Here is a 13,640-nt window from a genome sequence, read left to right as displayed (position 1 = left end):
CTCCTGTCATGACAACGCTGCATGAAAAATCACTTTAAAAAAATAGTGTTGTCAACCTTCAGGAGGAAAGGATCCAAGATCAATCCCTTCTTCCAGGCACAGGGTGCCCCATTAGATACGTGTCCTGCACTGATGGACAGTGAGGAGGAGGGTTATCAGCAGTGACAAAAGTCCAAAGGTGCGGTGGTGAAAATGCTACAAAGGGCGTTGTCAGCCTACAGGGGGGGTCCTAAGGCTGGCACTTTCATTTAATTGTGATAGAGATTTATGAGGAAGAATTTCCCTTTTTGGATATAGTTATACTTTAATATTATAAAACTTGAAAACAAAATCGCTACTTTAGGAAAAGTGACCCTTTTCAATCTATCTGCTTTGAGAATGTAAAATTATGGGTGGATTCGGGTGGAGTAAATCATGGGAGTAAGTGTATATACTCTAAGGCTGGGTTCACATATATGCCAATTGGATGTGTTTTTAACCGTATCCAATTCACATAACATGTGAGTGTGACCGGCTTTCAATGGAGCCGGTACACACATGTCCGGTGGTGGCTTCAGTGCGGTTTTGAAAAGGGGCTTGTGCGTTTTTGGATCCGGTTCAGGTGCGAATTCAGGGAAAAATGTGCACCTGCATCACACCTGAACCGGTGAACCGAAATGCACAGGACATCGGACTGCAATCCACAGCCACAAATACACTACATAAGCAAAAGTATTGGGACACCTGCCTTTACACACACACACATGAACTTTAATGGCATCCCAGTCTTAGTTCATAGGGTTCAATACCGTGTTTCCCCCGAAAATAAGCCCGGGTCTTATATTAATTTTGGCAACAAAAGACACAGTAGGGCTTATTTTCAGGGTAGGTTTTACCATATAATGTGCGGTCTTCTCTCCCCCTCTCTCCCTGCCTGACAGGAATCCCCAGTGTGAACCAAGTTAAAATGCTTGTAAATCCTATATTCCACTCTATTTAAGTAGTATATAATGTACAATGTGTGTGTATCTGTAATATAATTGTGCCAAATACCTTCATTATAGCGTTGATCTGCTCTTCTGTGACCCACCAGAGCTCTTTTCCCCGCAATTATATTACAGAAGCACACACATTGTATATTATATACTACTGTAATAGAGTAGATTATAGGATTTCACAAGCATTTTAAACTAGGGCTTATTTTCTGGGTAGGGCTTATATTGCAGCCCTCCTGGAAAATAACGCTATGTCTTATTTTCAGGGTAGTCTTATTTTCGGGGAAACACAGTATTGAGTTGGCTCACCCTTTGCAGCTATAACAGCTTCAACTCTTCTGGGAAGGCTGTCCACAAGGTTTAGGAGTATGTCTATGGGAATGTTTGACCATTCTTCCAAAAGCGCATTTGTGAGGTCAGGTATTGATGTTGGATGAGAAGACCTGGCTCACAGTCTCTGCTCTAATTCATCCCAAAGGTGTTCTAGCAGGTTGAGGTCAGGACTCTGTGCAGGCCAGTCAAGTTCCTCCACCCCAAACTTGCTCATCCATGTCTTTATGGACCTTGCTTTGTGCACTGGTGTGCAGTCATGTTGGAACAGGAAGGGGCCATCCTCAAACTGTTCCCACAAAGTTGGGAGCATGAAATTGTACAAAATGTCTTCATATGCTGACTCCTTAACCACTTGCCAACCGCCTAATGCACATATTTTCTGCGGCAGAATGGCATGGGCAGGCAAAACATAACTGGTACCCCAGTGCCCGAGGCGGTCGGCTTTGTTAGGGGAGCGATCCAGGCTGAGGGGAGACCACTCATTCGTGGCCACCCCCTCGCGATCGCTCCCAACTAATGAGAATCTTCCTCTGCTGCTGTAATGTAAATAGCGGCAGAGGAAGTGATGTCATCTCTCCTCGGGTCGGTATTTTCCGTTCCGGCGCCGAGGAGAGAAGACATCTGAGTAAGTGCACCAACACCACACATACAGTAAAACACACTAAGCACACATTTCACCAGCCATCACCCCCCGATCACCCCCTGATCACCCCCCCTTGTCACAGTGACACCAATAGCAGTTTTTTTTTCTGATTACTGCATTGGTGTCAGTTTGTGACAGTTATAAGTGGTAGGGAAGTTTGTGTTAGGACCCCTTTAGGTCTAGGGTACCCCCCTAACCAAGTTTTAACCCCTTGATCACCCCCCATCGCCAGTGTCACTAAGCAATCGTTTTTCTGATCGCTGTATTAGTGTCACTGGTGACGCTAGTTAGGAAGGTAAATATATAGGTTCGCCGTCAGCGTTTTATAGCGTCAGGGACCCCCATATACTATCTAATAAAGGTTTTAACCCCTTGATTGCCCCCTAGTTAACCCTTTCACCAGTGATCACCGTATAACTGTTATGGGTGACGCTGGTTAGTTAGTTTATTTTTTATAGTGTCAGGGCACCCGCCGTTTATTACCTAAGGTTTAGCCCCCTGATCGCCCGGCGGTGATATAACTTATGTTTTAGGGTCATATAGGGTCTGCGTCACCCCAGGCAGTGTCAGGTTAGCGCCAGTAGCACTAACACCCACACACGCACCGTACACCTCCCTTAGTGGTATAGTATCTGAACGGATCAATATCTGATCTGATCAGATCTATACTAGCGTCCCCAGCAGTTTAGGGTTCCCAAAAATGCAGTGTTAGCGGGATAAGCCCAGATACCTGCTAGCACCTGCGTTTTGCCCCTCTGCCCAGCCCAGCCCACCCAAGTGCAGTATCGATCGATCACTGTCACTTACAAAACACTAAACACATAACTGCAGCATTCGCAGAGTCAGGCCTGATCCCTGCGATCGCTAACAGTTTTTTTGGTAGCGTTTTGGTGAACTGGCAAGCACCAGCGGCCTAGTACACCCCGGTCGTAGTCAAACCAGCACTGCAGTAACACTTGATGACGCGGCGAATCCCATAAATGCAGTTCAATCTGGTGAGGTGGCAAGCACAAGTAGTGTCCTGCTGCCACCAAGAAGAAGACAAACACAGGCCCGTCGTGCCCATAATGCCCTTCCTGCTGCATTCGCCAATCCTAATTGGGAACCCACCACTTCTGCAGCACCCGTACTTCCCCCATTCACATCCCCAACCAAATGCAGTCGGCTGCATGAGAGGCATTTTCTTTATGTCCTCCCGAGTACCCCTACCCAGCGAACCCCCCAAAAAAGATGTTGTGTCTGCAGCAAGCGTGGATATAGGCGTGACACCCGCTATTATTGTCCCTCCTGTCCTGACAATCCTGGTCTATGCATTGGTGAATGTTTTGAACGCTACCATACACTAGTTGAGTATTAGCGTAGGGTACAGCATTGCACAGACTAGGCACACTTTCACAGGGTCTCCCAAGATGCCATCGCATTTTGAGAGACCTGAACCTGGAACCGGTTACAGTTATAAAAGTTACAGTTACAGAAAAAAGTGTAAAAAAAACAAAAAAAACACAAAAACAGAGTTAGGTACCTGGTAACTCTTTTTCTAAGAAGTCTTCCAGGGCAGCATCCGAGAGATAGGCTCCTCCTCCCTAAAACAGGAAACACATTAGTCCACCATTATAAATTTCACAGCCTTACCTGCGTGCCTCAGTTGTATTAAAGCACCGAAGGAATTCCCAGTAAGCTCAAAAGCTCCCCCGCCGTACCTGGTATTAGTCATTTCAAGTGTGAGAACTAGTGCTGCCCTGGAAGACTTCTTAGAAAAAGAGTTACCAGGTACCTAACTCTGTTTTCTCGAATCGTCTTCCAGGGCAGCATCTGAGAGGATGTATCAAGCAATACTTACTAGGGTGGGAATAGAGACTGGAGCACCTTGCGACCAAATGCTTGGTCTTGGTCGGACAGCTGTCTTATACGGTAGTGCTTTGCGAAGGTATTGAAGCTCGACCATGTCGCTGCCCTGCAGATCTGCCTTGGAGTTGCCCCTGCCTTCTCTGTGACCGAGGTTGCCCAGGCTCTAGTGTGCTCTGATTAAACTTGGTGGAGTGAGATTCCGTGCCTCATAGGTCATCTGTATGGCCATCCTTATCCATCTGCTGATGGTACTCTTGGAAACTTGTTTCCCTTTGTTGACTTCTGCATAAAGGATGAAAAGGGAGGTCGTTCTACGCCACTCCTTCGTTCTTTCGAGATACGTTATGAGCGTGTTTCTTACATCTAGTTTATTGTAAGATGTTTTGGGTTCTATGGAACGTTGAAGAGACCTTGGGTAGAAAGGCCAGATCTGGAGAGAGAATTAATTTGTCTAAATGTATTAGGCAGTATGGTTCTATTATATACAGAGCTTGGATTTCGCTCACTCTTCTGGCGGATACCAGGGCCAGAAGGAGTGCAGTCTTTAACGTGAGGTTTCTGTCTGAGCTTTTTTCCATTGGTTCAAATGGAGGGGAAAGAAAGCCCTTTAGTACTGTGGCCATGTCCCAAGTGGGAGTTCTGTACATTTTGGCTAGTCTAGCTCTTTTAAGTACTATTAGGAATCGCCTTATCAGCGGATCCTCTGCTAGTCTGGTATCCATGACCGAGGAGAGCGCTGCAACTTGTACCTTCAATGTGCCTGGAGAGATGTTTTTGTCTGCACCATCTTGTAGGAAATCCAAAATTGTTGGGATTATCCCTTTGTTGGAGATCGGTTTGTTTCTGTACCAAGAGACAAACTTTTTCCTTACTTTCTCATAGATAGCCCTAGTTACAGGCTTCCTGCTGTTTAAGATGGATTGATCACCTTGTCTGACAGCCCTTTGTTCTGAAGTCTTACCCTTTCAGTAACCAAGCCGAAAGCTTCAGGATCTTGTGGTTCGGGTGGTTGACCGGGCCCTGTGACAGCAGATCCGGCCGGTCCCTCAGTGTCAGCTGAGGTTGTATGCTGAGGTTTTTCAAGTGACTGAACCATGCTCTCTGGGGCCAGTGCGGTGCTATTAGTATCACCCTTGTTTTCTCTGCCTTGATTTTTTGAATTACCTTTGGGATTATGGCAGTTGGAGGGAATGCATAACACAGTTGCCATTCCCAGCTTTGGTTGAAAGCATCTACCCCGCTGTTGCCATCTGTAGGGTCCAGGGAAAAAAATATCGGTGATTTTGCATTTGCCTTGGAAGCGAATAGATCTACCTCGATCAGAGGTAGATCAGCTGATCAGAGAACATAATGGCTCCAATCATCTCTATGGCCTAAGAAACCGGAAGCTACGAGCATTTCATGACTTAGATTCACCGGATGTAAACAGCGCCATTGGGAAATTGGGAAAGTGTTTTATCACACTGATCTTGGTGTGGTCAGATGCTCTGAGGGCAGAGGAGAGATCTAGGGTCTAATAGACCCCATTTTTTTCAAAAAAGAGTACCTGTCACTACCTATTGCTATCATAGGGGATATTTACATTCCCTGACATAACAATAAAATTATTAAAACAATTTTTAAAGGAACTGTTTAAAAATAAGATAAAAAAGCAAAAAAAAAAAAAGAAAAAAAGCACCCCTGCCCCCCCTGCTTTCGCGCAAAGGTGAACGCAAGCGTTGGTCTGGCATCAAATGTAAACAGCAATTGCACCATGCATGTGAGGTATCACCGCAAAGGTCAGATCGAGAGCAGTAATTTTATCACTAGACCTCCTCTGTAAATCTAAAGTGGTAACCTGTAAAGGCTTTTAAAAATGTATGTAGTTTGTCGCCACTGCACGTTTGTGCGCAATTTTAAAGCATTTCAGGTTTTAGTGCATTAAAATAAAAAAAGTGTGTTTTTTCCCCAAAAAATGCATTTGAAAAATTGCTGCACAAATACTATGTGAAAAAAATGAAACACCCACCATTTTAATCTGTAGGGCCTTTGCTTTAAAAAATATATATATATAATGTTTGGGGGTTCAAAGTAATTTTCTTACAAAAAAATATTTTCTTTTTATGTAAACAAATTGTGTCAGAAAGGGCTTTGTCTTCAAGTGGTTAGAAGAGTGGGTGATGTGTGACATAAGCTTCTAAATGTTGTGCATAAAATGCCAGGACAGTTCAAACCGCCCCCAAAAGACCCCATTTTAGGAAAGTAGACACCCCAAGCAATTTGCTGAGAGGCATGTCAAAAATTTACGCCCTTAGGAATTCTGAAGGCGGTGATTGGTTTTCGGGGTCCCGTACACAGCTAGGCTCCCAAAAAGTCCCACACATGTGGTATCCCCATACTCAGAAGAAGCAACAGAATGTATTTTGGGGTGCAATTCCACATATGCCCATGGCATGTGTGAGCAATATATCATTTAGTGACAACTTTGTGCAAAAAAAAAAGTTTGTCATTTTCCCGCAACTTGTGGCAAAATATAAAATATTCCATGGACTCAACATGCCTCTCAGCAAATAGCTTAGGTTGTCTACTTTCCAAAATGGCGTCATTTGGGGGGGTTTTGTGCCATCTGGGCATTTTATAGCCTTCAAAACTGTGATAGGTAGTGAGGAGTAAAATAAAAAATTTACGCCCTTAGAAATCCTGAAGGTGGTATTTGGTTTTCTGGGCCCCGTACGCGGCTAGGCTCCCAAAAAGTCCCACACATGTGGTATCCTCATAATCAGGAGAAGCAGCTGAATGTATTTTGGGGTACAGTTCCACATATGTCCATGGCCTGTGTGAGAAATATATCATTTAGTGACAACTTTTTGTACATTTTTTTTGTCATTATTCAATCATTTGGGACAAAAAAAATTAATATTCAATGGGCTCAACATGCCTCTCAGCAATTTCCTTGGGGTGTCTACTTTCCAAAATTGGGTCATTTGGGGGGTTTTGTACTGCCCTGCCATTTTAGCACCTCAAGAAATGAGATAGGCAGTCATAAACTAAAAGCTGTGTAAATTCCAGAAAATGTACCCTAGTTTGTAGACCCTATAACTTTTGCGCAAACCAATAAATATACACTTATTGACATTTTTTTAAGAAAGACTTGTAGCCGAATACATTTTGGACTAAATGTATGACTAAAATTGAGTTTATTGGATATTTTTATAACAAAAAGTAGAAAATATAGTTTTTTTCAAAATTTTCAGTCTTTTATCATTCATAGTGCAAAAAATAAAAACCGCAGAGGTGATCAAATACCATTAAACGAAAACTCTATTTGTGGGAACAAAAGGACGCAAATCTCGTTTGGGTACAGCTTTGCATGACCGTGCAATTAGCAGTTAAAGTGACGCAGTGCCAAATTGTAAAAAGTGCTCTTGTCAGGATGGGGGTAAATCCTTCCGGGGCTGAAGTGGTTAAGAGTTTCCTTCACTGGAAGGGACAAGCCCAACCCCTGAAAAACAATCCCAACCCATAATCCCCCTCCACCAAATGATTTGGACCAGTGCACAAAGCAAGGTCCATAAAGACATGGATGAGCGAGTTTGGGGTGGAGGAACTTGACTGGCCTGCACAGAGTCCTGACCTCAACCCGATGGAATACCTTTGGGAAGAATAATGCTACGTACACGCAATCGCACATTCCGACAACAAAATCCATGTTTTTTTTTTTCAGACGGATGTTAGCTCAAACTTGTCTTGCATACACACGGTCACACAAATGTTGTCGGAAATTCCGAACGTCAAGAACGCGGTGATGTACAACACGTACGACAAGCCGAGAAAAATGAAGTTCAATAGCCAGTGCGGCTCTTCTGCTTGATTCCGAACATGCGTGGAACTTTGTCACTGACCACCAATGTAAAGGGTCACTTCTACACTGACCACCAATGTAAGGGGTCACCTCTACCCTGACCACCAATGTAAGCGGACATGTCTATGTTGGCCACCAATGTAAAGGGTCACTTCTACACTGACCACTAGGGATGAGCTTCGTGTTCGAGTCGAACCCATGTTCGACTCGAACATCGGCTGTTCGATCGTTCGCCGAATTGCGAACGATATGGGCCGTTCGCGCTAAATTCGTGTGGCGCGTCACGGCCCATAATTCACTGTGGCATCGCAGTGCATTGCTGGCTGATGATTGGCCAAGCATGCACTATGACCCGCATGCTTGGCCAATCACAGCGCCGTCAGTAGAGAGAGCTGTAATTGGCCAAAGCCAGGGTGGCTTTGGCCAATTATGGCTCAGGGGATTTAGTACACACCCCACACTATATAAGGCCGCCTGCACGGCGGCCCTGTGTAGTGTGTGTTCCGGTGTGCTGAGAGATAGAGAGAGAGAGAGACAGTGTCATTTGATTTGAGTTAGCTAGATTAGGCAGAACAGTCAGTCAGTTAGCTGCACTTACAGTGTATTGTGTATATATATGCATCCCAGGTGTTGCATATATATATATACACTGTATTCAGTTTAGCTAGATCCGTTCCTGTTATCTTCTATCTAGACTATTTACATTTAGTGCAGTGCGTCCTGCTCACAGTGTTCAGCTAGATCAGTTCCTGCTATTTACATTTAGTGCAGTGCGTCCTGCTCACAGTGTTCAGCTAGATCCGTTCCTGTTATCTTCTAGACTATTTACATTTAGTGCAGTGCGTCCTGCTCACAGTGTTCAGCTAGATCCATTCCTGCAATTTACATTTAGTACAGTGCGTCCTGCTCACAGTGTTCAGCTAGATCCGTTCCTGCTATTTACATTTAGTGCAGTGCGTCCTGCTCACAGTGTTCAGCTAGATCCGTTCCTGCTATTTACATTTAGTGCAGTGCGTCCTGCTCACAGTGTTCAGCTAGATCCGTTCCTGCTATTTACATTTAGTGCAGTGCGTCCTGCTCACAGTGTTCAGCTAGATCCGTTCCTGTTATTTACATTTAGTGCAGTGCGTCCTGCTCACAGTGTTCAGCTAGATCCGTTCCTGCTATTTACATTTAGTGCAGTGCGTCCTGCTCACAGTGTTCAGCTAGATCCGTTCCTGCTATTTACATTTAGTGCAGTGCGTCCTGCTCACAGTGTTCAGCTAGATCCATTCTGCTATTTACATTTAGTGCAGTGCGTCCTGCTCACAGTGTTCAGCTAGATCCGTTCCTGTTATCTTCTAGACTATTTACATTTAGTGCAGTGCGTCCTGCTCACAGTGTTCAGCTAGATCCGTTCCTGTTATTTACATTTAGTGCAGTGCGTCCTGCTCACAGTGTTCAGCTAGATCCGTTCCTGCTATTTACATTTAGTGCAGTGCGTCCTGCTCACAGTGTTCAGCTAGAGCCGTTCCTGCTATTTACATTTAGTGCAGTGCGTCCTGCTCACAGTGTTCAGCTAGATCCGTTCCTGTTATCTTCCTATTGACAGGCAGGCTTGTCTGGTTACAGTATATAAAGCTACCTGAAGAAAATTACAGGTGTTCTATTTGATCCTATTAGTACCACGGTCAGGCAGCTAGACTATTTACATTTAGTACAGTGCGTCCTGCTCACAGTGTTCAGCTAGATCCGTTCCTGTTATCTTCCTACTGACAGGCAGGCTTGTCTGGTTACAGTATATAAAGCTACCTGAAGAAAATTACAGGTGTTCTATCCCAGCTTAGTGCAGCTACAGGCCATTAGTATGTCTGGAAGGCCAAGAAGGAGAGGCAGACAGTCACAAGCCAATAAGAGAGGGCAAGCAGGCTCTGTGTCTAGTGCTGGTCATGGAGACGGTGCATCCTCATCAGCACGTGGCCATGGGACACGCTTGGCCTTTTATTCGGCAGCTGGCCGTGTTGAGCCGCAACATGCGGAAGACTTGGTCGAGTGGATGACCAAGCCGTCCTCATCCTCCTCATCCTCTCTCACCCATGCCCAGGGTGCTTTGTCTGGCAAAGCAGCGGCCTCTTCCCTCAGCTCAATGTCATCAGTGACTCCTTCCCTAGCTCCACCATGTCCTCATGAGGATTCCCTCGAACTGTTTGACCACAGTGTTGGGTACATGCTCCAGGAGGATGCCCAGCGTTTGGAAGGCTCTGATGACGATACTGAGCTCGATGAAGGCAGTAACATGAGCACGGACAGAGGGGGTGCCCAAGAAGGACAGCAATCTGGCAGTCATGCTCCCCCTGCTGCAGCATACTGCCAGGTTTGCTCCAGTGATGAGGAGGGAGGGGATGATGAGGTCACTGACTCAACGTGGGTGCCTGATAGGAGAGAGGAGGAGGAGGAGGAGGAGGAGGAGGCGGCGGCACATCACCAACGAGGCAGGATGCCCTCCAGGGGCGAGCCTAAGGGCAGCACATTGACTGCATCACACCCCAAAGCTCCACATGTGCAGGGCGCTGCAGTCTCTGCGCGTTATTCAAAAAGTTCTTTGGTGTGGGCCTTTTTTGAGACGAGTGCATCAGATCGCACCGCTGCTATTTGCAACATATGTCTCAAACGTATCTCGCGTGGCCAAAACATCTCCCGCTTGGGTACCACATGCTTGACCAGACATATGTTGACCTGCCATGCAGTTCGTTGGCAAGCGTATCTAAAAGACCCACACCAAAGAACAAAGAGGATCTCTCCTTGCTCCTCATCAGCTGAGATTTCCAACCCCACTAGACCTTCAGTCCTCTCTGAGACCTGCAGTGAGAGGAATGAAGGTGTAGAATTAGGTGTGTCACAGTCAAGTACTTGTGGGCAATCTGCTTTTGGTACACCGACGTCAGATTGTACCAGGCAAATTTCCCTGCCCCAGCTGCTGCACCGCCGAAAGAAGTTTGCTCCCAGCCATCCACATGCCCAGCGGTTGAATGCTAGCTTGGCAAAATTGCTAGCACTTCAACTGCTGCCTTTTCAGTTGGTAGACTCTGCCCCCTTCCGTGAGTTTGTGGAATGTGCGGTTCCTCAGTGGCAGGTACCCAAACGCCACTTTTTCTCACGGAAGGCGATTCCGGCTCTCTACCGGCATGTGGAAGGCAATGTCCATGCCTCGCTGGACAGGGCGGTCAGCGGTAAGGTGCATATTACCGCTGACTCATGGTCCAGCAGGCATGGACAGGGACGTTACCTAAGTTTCACGGCGCATTGGGTGACTCTGCTGGCAGCTGGGAAGGATGCAGGACAAGGTGCAGTAGTGTTGGAGGTTGTTCCGCCACCACACCTCCAAAATGCTGATTGTGACACACCTCTCTCCACCACCCCCTCCTCTTCTTCTTCCTCCATGGCCTCTTCCTCGGAACCAGCGGTGCTCCGTAGGCGTTCAAGGGGCTACGCAAGTACGCAGGCCAAAAGATGCCATGCGGTGCTTGAGCTGGTGTGCTTGGGGGACAGGAGCCACACTGGGGCAGAGGTTCTGTCAGCTCTGCAGGGGCAGGTTCAGAGGTGGTTGACGCTACGCCAACTTAAGGCAGGAATGGTGGTTTGCGACAATGGCACCAACCTCCTCTCTGCCCTCCGACAGGGACAAATGACCCATGTGCCCTGTTTGGCTCACGTCCTTAACTTGGTGGTGCAGCGGTTCTTGGGCAGGTACCCGGGCTTGCAGGATGTCCTGAGGCAGGCCAGGAAAGTCTGTGTGCATTTCCGCCGGTCATATAATGCCAGTGCTCGGCTGACGGACCTCCAAAAGGAGTTTAACCTGCCCAAGAACCGCCTAATCTGTGACATGCCCACCAGGTGGAACTCAACGTTGGCCATGCTGCAGCGGCTGCACACGCAGCAGAGGGCCATCAATGAGTACCTGTGCGACTATGGCACCAGGACAGGGTCAGGGGAGCTTGGTTTTTTTTCCCCACGCCAGTGGGCCATGATCAGGGATGCATGCACTGTCCTGTCACCATTCGAGGAGGCCACGAGGATGGTGAGCACTGACAGTGCATGCATCAGTGACACTGTCCCCCTTGTCCACCTGTTGGAGCACACGCTGCGTGGAATAATGGACAGGGCACTTGAGGCAGAACAGAGGCAGGAAGAGGAGGACTTCCTTAGCTCTCAAGGCCCCCTTTATCCAGACAGTGTTCCTGCATGCCCGCCGATCACACAGGAAGAGGACGAGGAGGAGGAGGAGGAGGAGGAAGATTGTGTCAGTATGGAGGTGGAGCCTGGCACTCAGCATCAGCAGCAGTCTTTAAGGGATCAGTCCCAAGGAACACATGGACTTGTACGTGGCTGGGAGGAGGTGGCTGCGGACGTTGTTGTCCTTAGTGACCCAGAGGACTCCGGACCGAATGCCTCAGCAAACCTACGCTGCATGGCCTCCCTGATCCTGCAAAGCCTGCGTAAGGATCCTCGTATTCGTGGTATCAAGGAGAAGGACCAATACTGGCTGGCAACCCTCCTTGATCCACGTTACAAGGGTAAGGTTGCGGACCTTATCTTGCCATCGCAGAGGGAGCAGAGGATGAAACATCTTCGGGAGGCCTTGCAGAAAGGTCTGTGCAACGCGTTCCCAGAGACTGGGAGGTTACAAACACCTGTTTCTGGACAACGTGTTGCTGAGGCTTCGGTCAGTCAAAGAAGGAGCGGTGGAGAAGGTGGCCGTCTGACCGATGCGTTCAGACAATTTTTTGGTCCGCAGCCCCAAGGTATGATCGGTTCCAGCAACCATCGCCAGCGTCTGTTTTACATGGTGCAGGAATACCTAGGGGCAAGATCAGACTTGGACACCTTTCCCACCGAAAATCCTCTGGGTTACTGGGTCTTGAGGATGGATCACTGGCCAGAGCTTGCACAGTATGCAATTGAGCTACTGGCCTGTCCTGCATCCAGCGTTCTTTCAGAACGCACATTCAGTGCTGCTGGAGGCGTGGTAACCGATCACAGGGTGCGTCTGTCCACCGACTCGGTCGATCGGCTGACCTTCATAAAAATGAATGAGTCTTGGATCACCACCAGCTACCAAGCACCTGATGCTGATGTAACCGAATAATTTTTTTTGAAATCTCAGATCCCTTCAAAGACTGCCTATGCTGATGCTGAGTGACTATCCCTGAGTAATTATCCTCTTCCTCCTCAATCATCACGCTGATAGCTTGTAAGAACATTTTTGGTTCTGGGCGCCACCACCAGTGCCTAAGGCACAATTTTTCAGCCCCTGTTTAACAGGGGCGTGTAATTACAATTTTTGATGTAATACTTTGCAGCAGGGCTCGTTCCTGCATTCCAACTAGAGTGTCTGTGAGGGGTTGCAGTGTTGTGGCACCAGCACCAGTGCCTAAGGCCCAATTTTTCTGCCCCGTCTAACAGGGGCGTGTAATTACAATTTTTGATGCAATACTTTGCAGCAGGGCTCGTTCCTGCGTTCCAACTAGAGTGTCTGTGAGGGGTTGCAGTGTTGTGGCACTAGCACCAGTGCCTAAGGCCCAATTTTTCTGCCCCTGTCTAACAGGGGCGTGTAATTACAATTTTTGAAGCAATACTTTGCAGCAGGGCTCGTTCCTGCGTTCCAACTAGAGTGTCTGTGAGGGGTTGCAGTGTTGTGGCACCAGCACCAGTGCCTAAGGCCCAATTTTTCTGCCCCTGTCTAACAGGGGCGTGTAATTACAATTTTTGAAGCAATACTTTGCAGCAGGGCTCGTTCCTGCGTTCCAACTAGAGTGTCTGTGAGGGGTTGCAGTGTTGTGGCACCAGCACCAGTGCCTAAGGCCTAATTTTTCAGCTCCTGTTCAACAGGGGCATGTAATTACAATTCTTGATCTAATATTTCACAGCAGGGCCCTGTGAGGGCTTACAGTGTTGTGGCCACAGCAATACCTAAGGCCCAAATTTCTGCTGAGTATATAGGGCAGGACCCTACTTTCAAACA

Source organism: Aquarana catesbeiana, linkage group LG05 (genome assembly GCF_042186555.1).
Source record: "Aquarana catesbeiana isolate 2022-GZ linkage group LG05, ASM4218655v1, whole genome shotgun sequence".
In the NCBI taxonomy this organism is placed as follows: domain Eukaryota; kingdom Metazoa; phylum Chordata; class Amphibia; order Anura; family Ranidae; genus Aquarana; species Aquarana catesbeiana.
The sequence above is the reverse complement of the archived record's forward strand: the minus strand, read 5'-3'. Positions refer to the sequence as shown.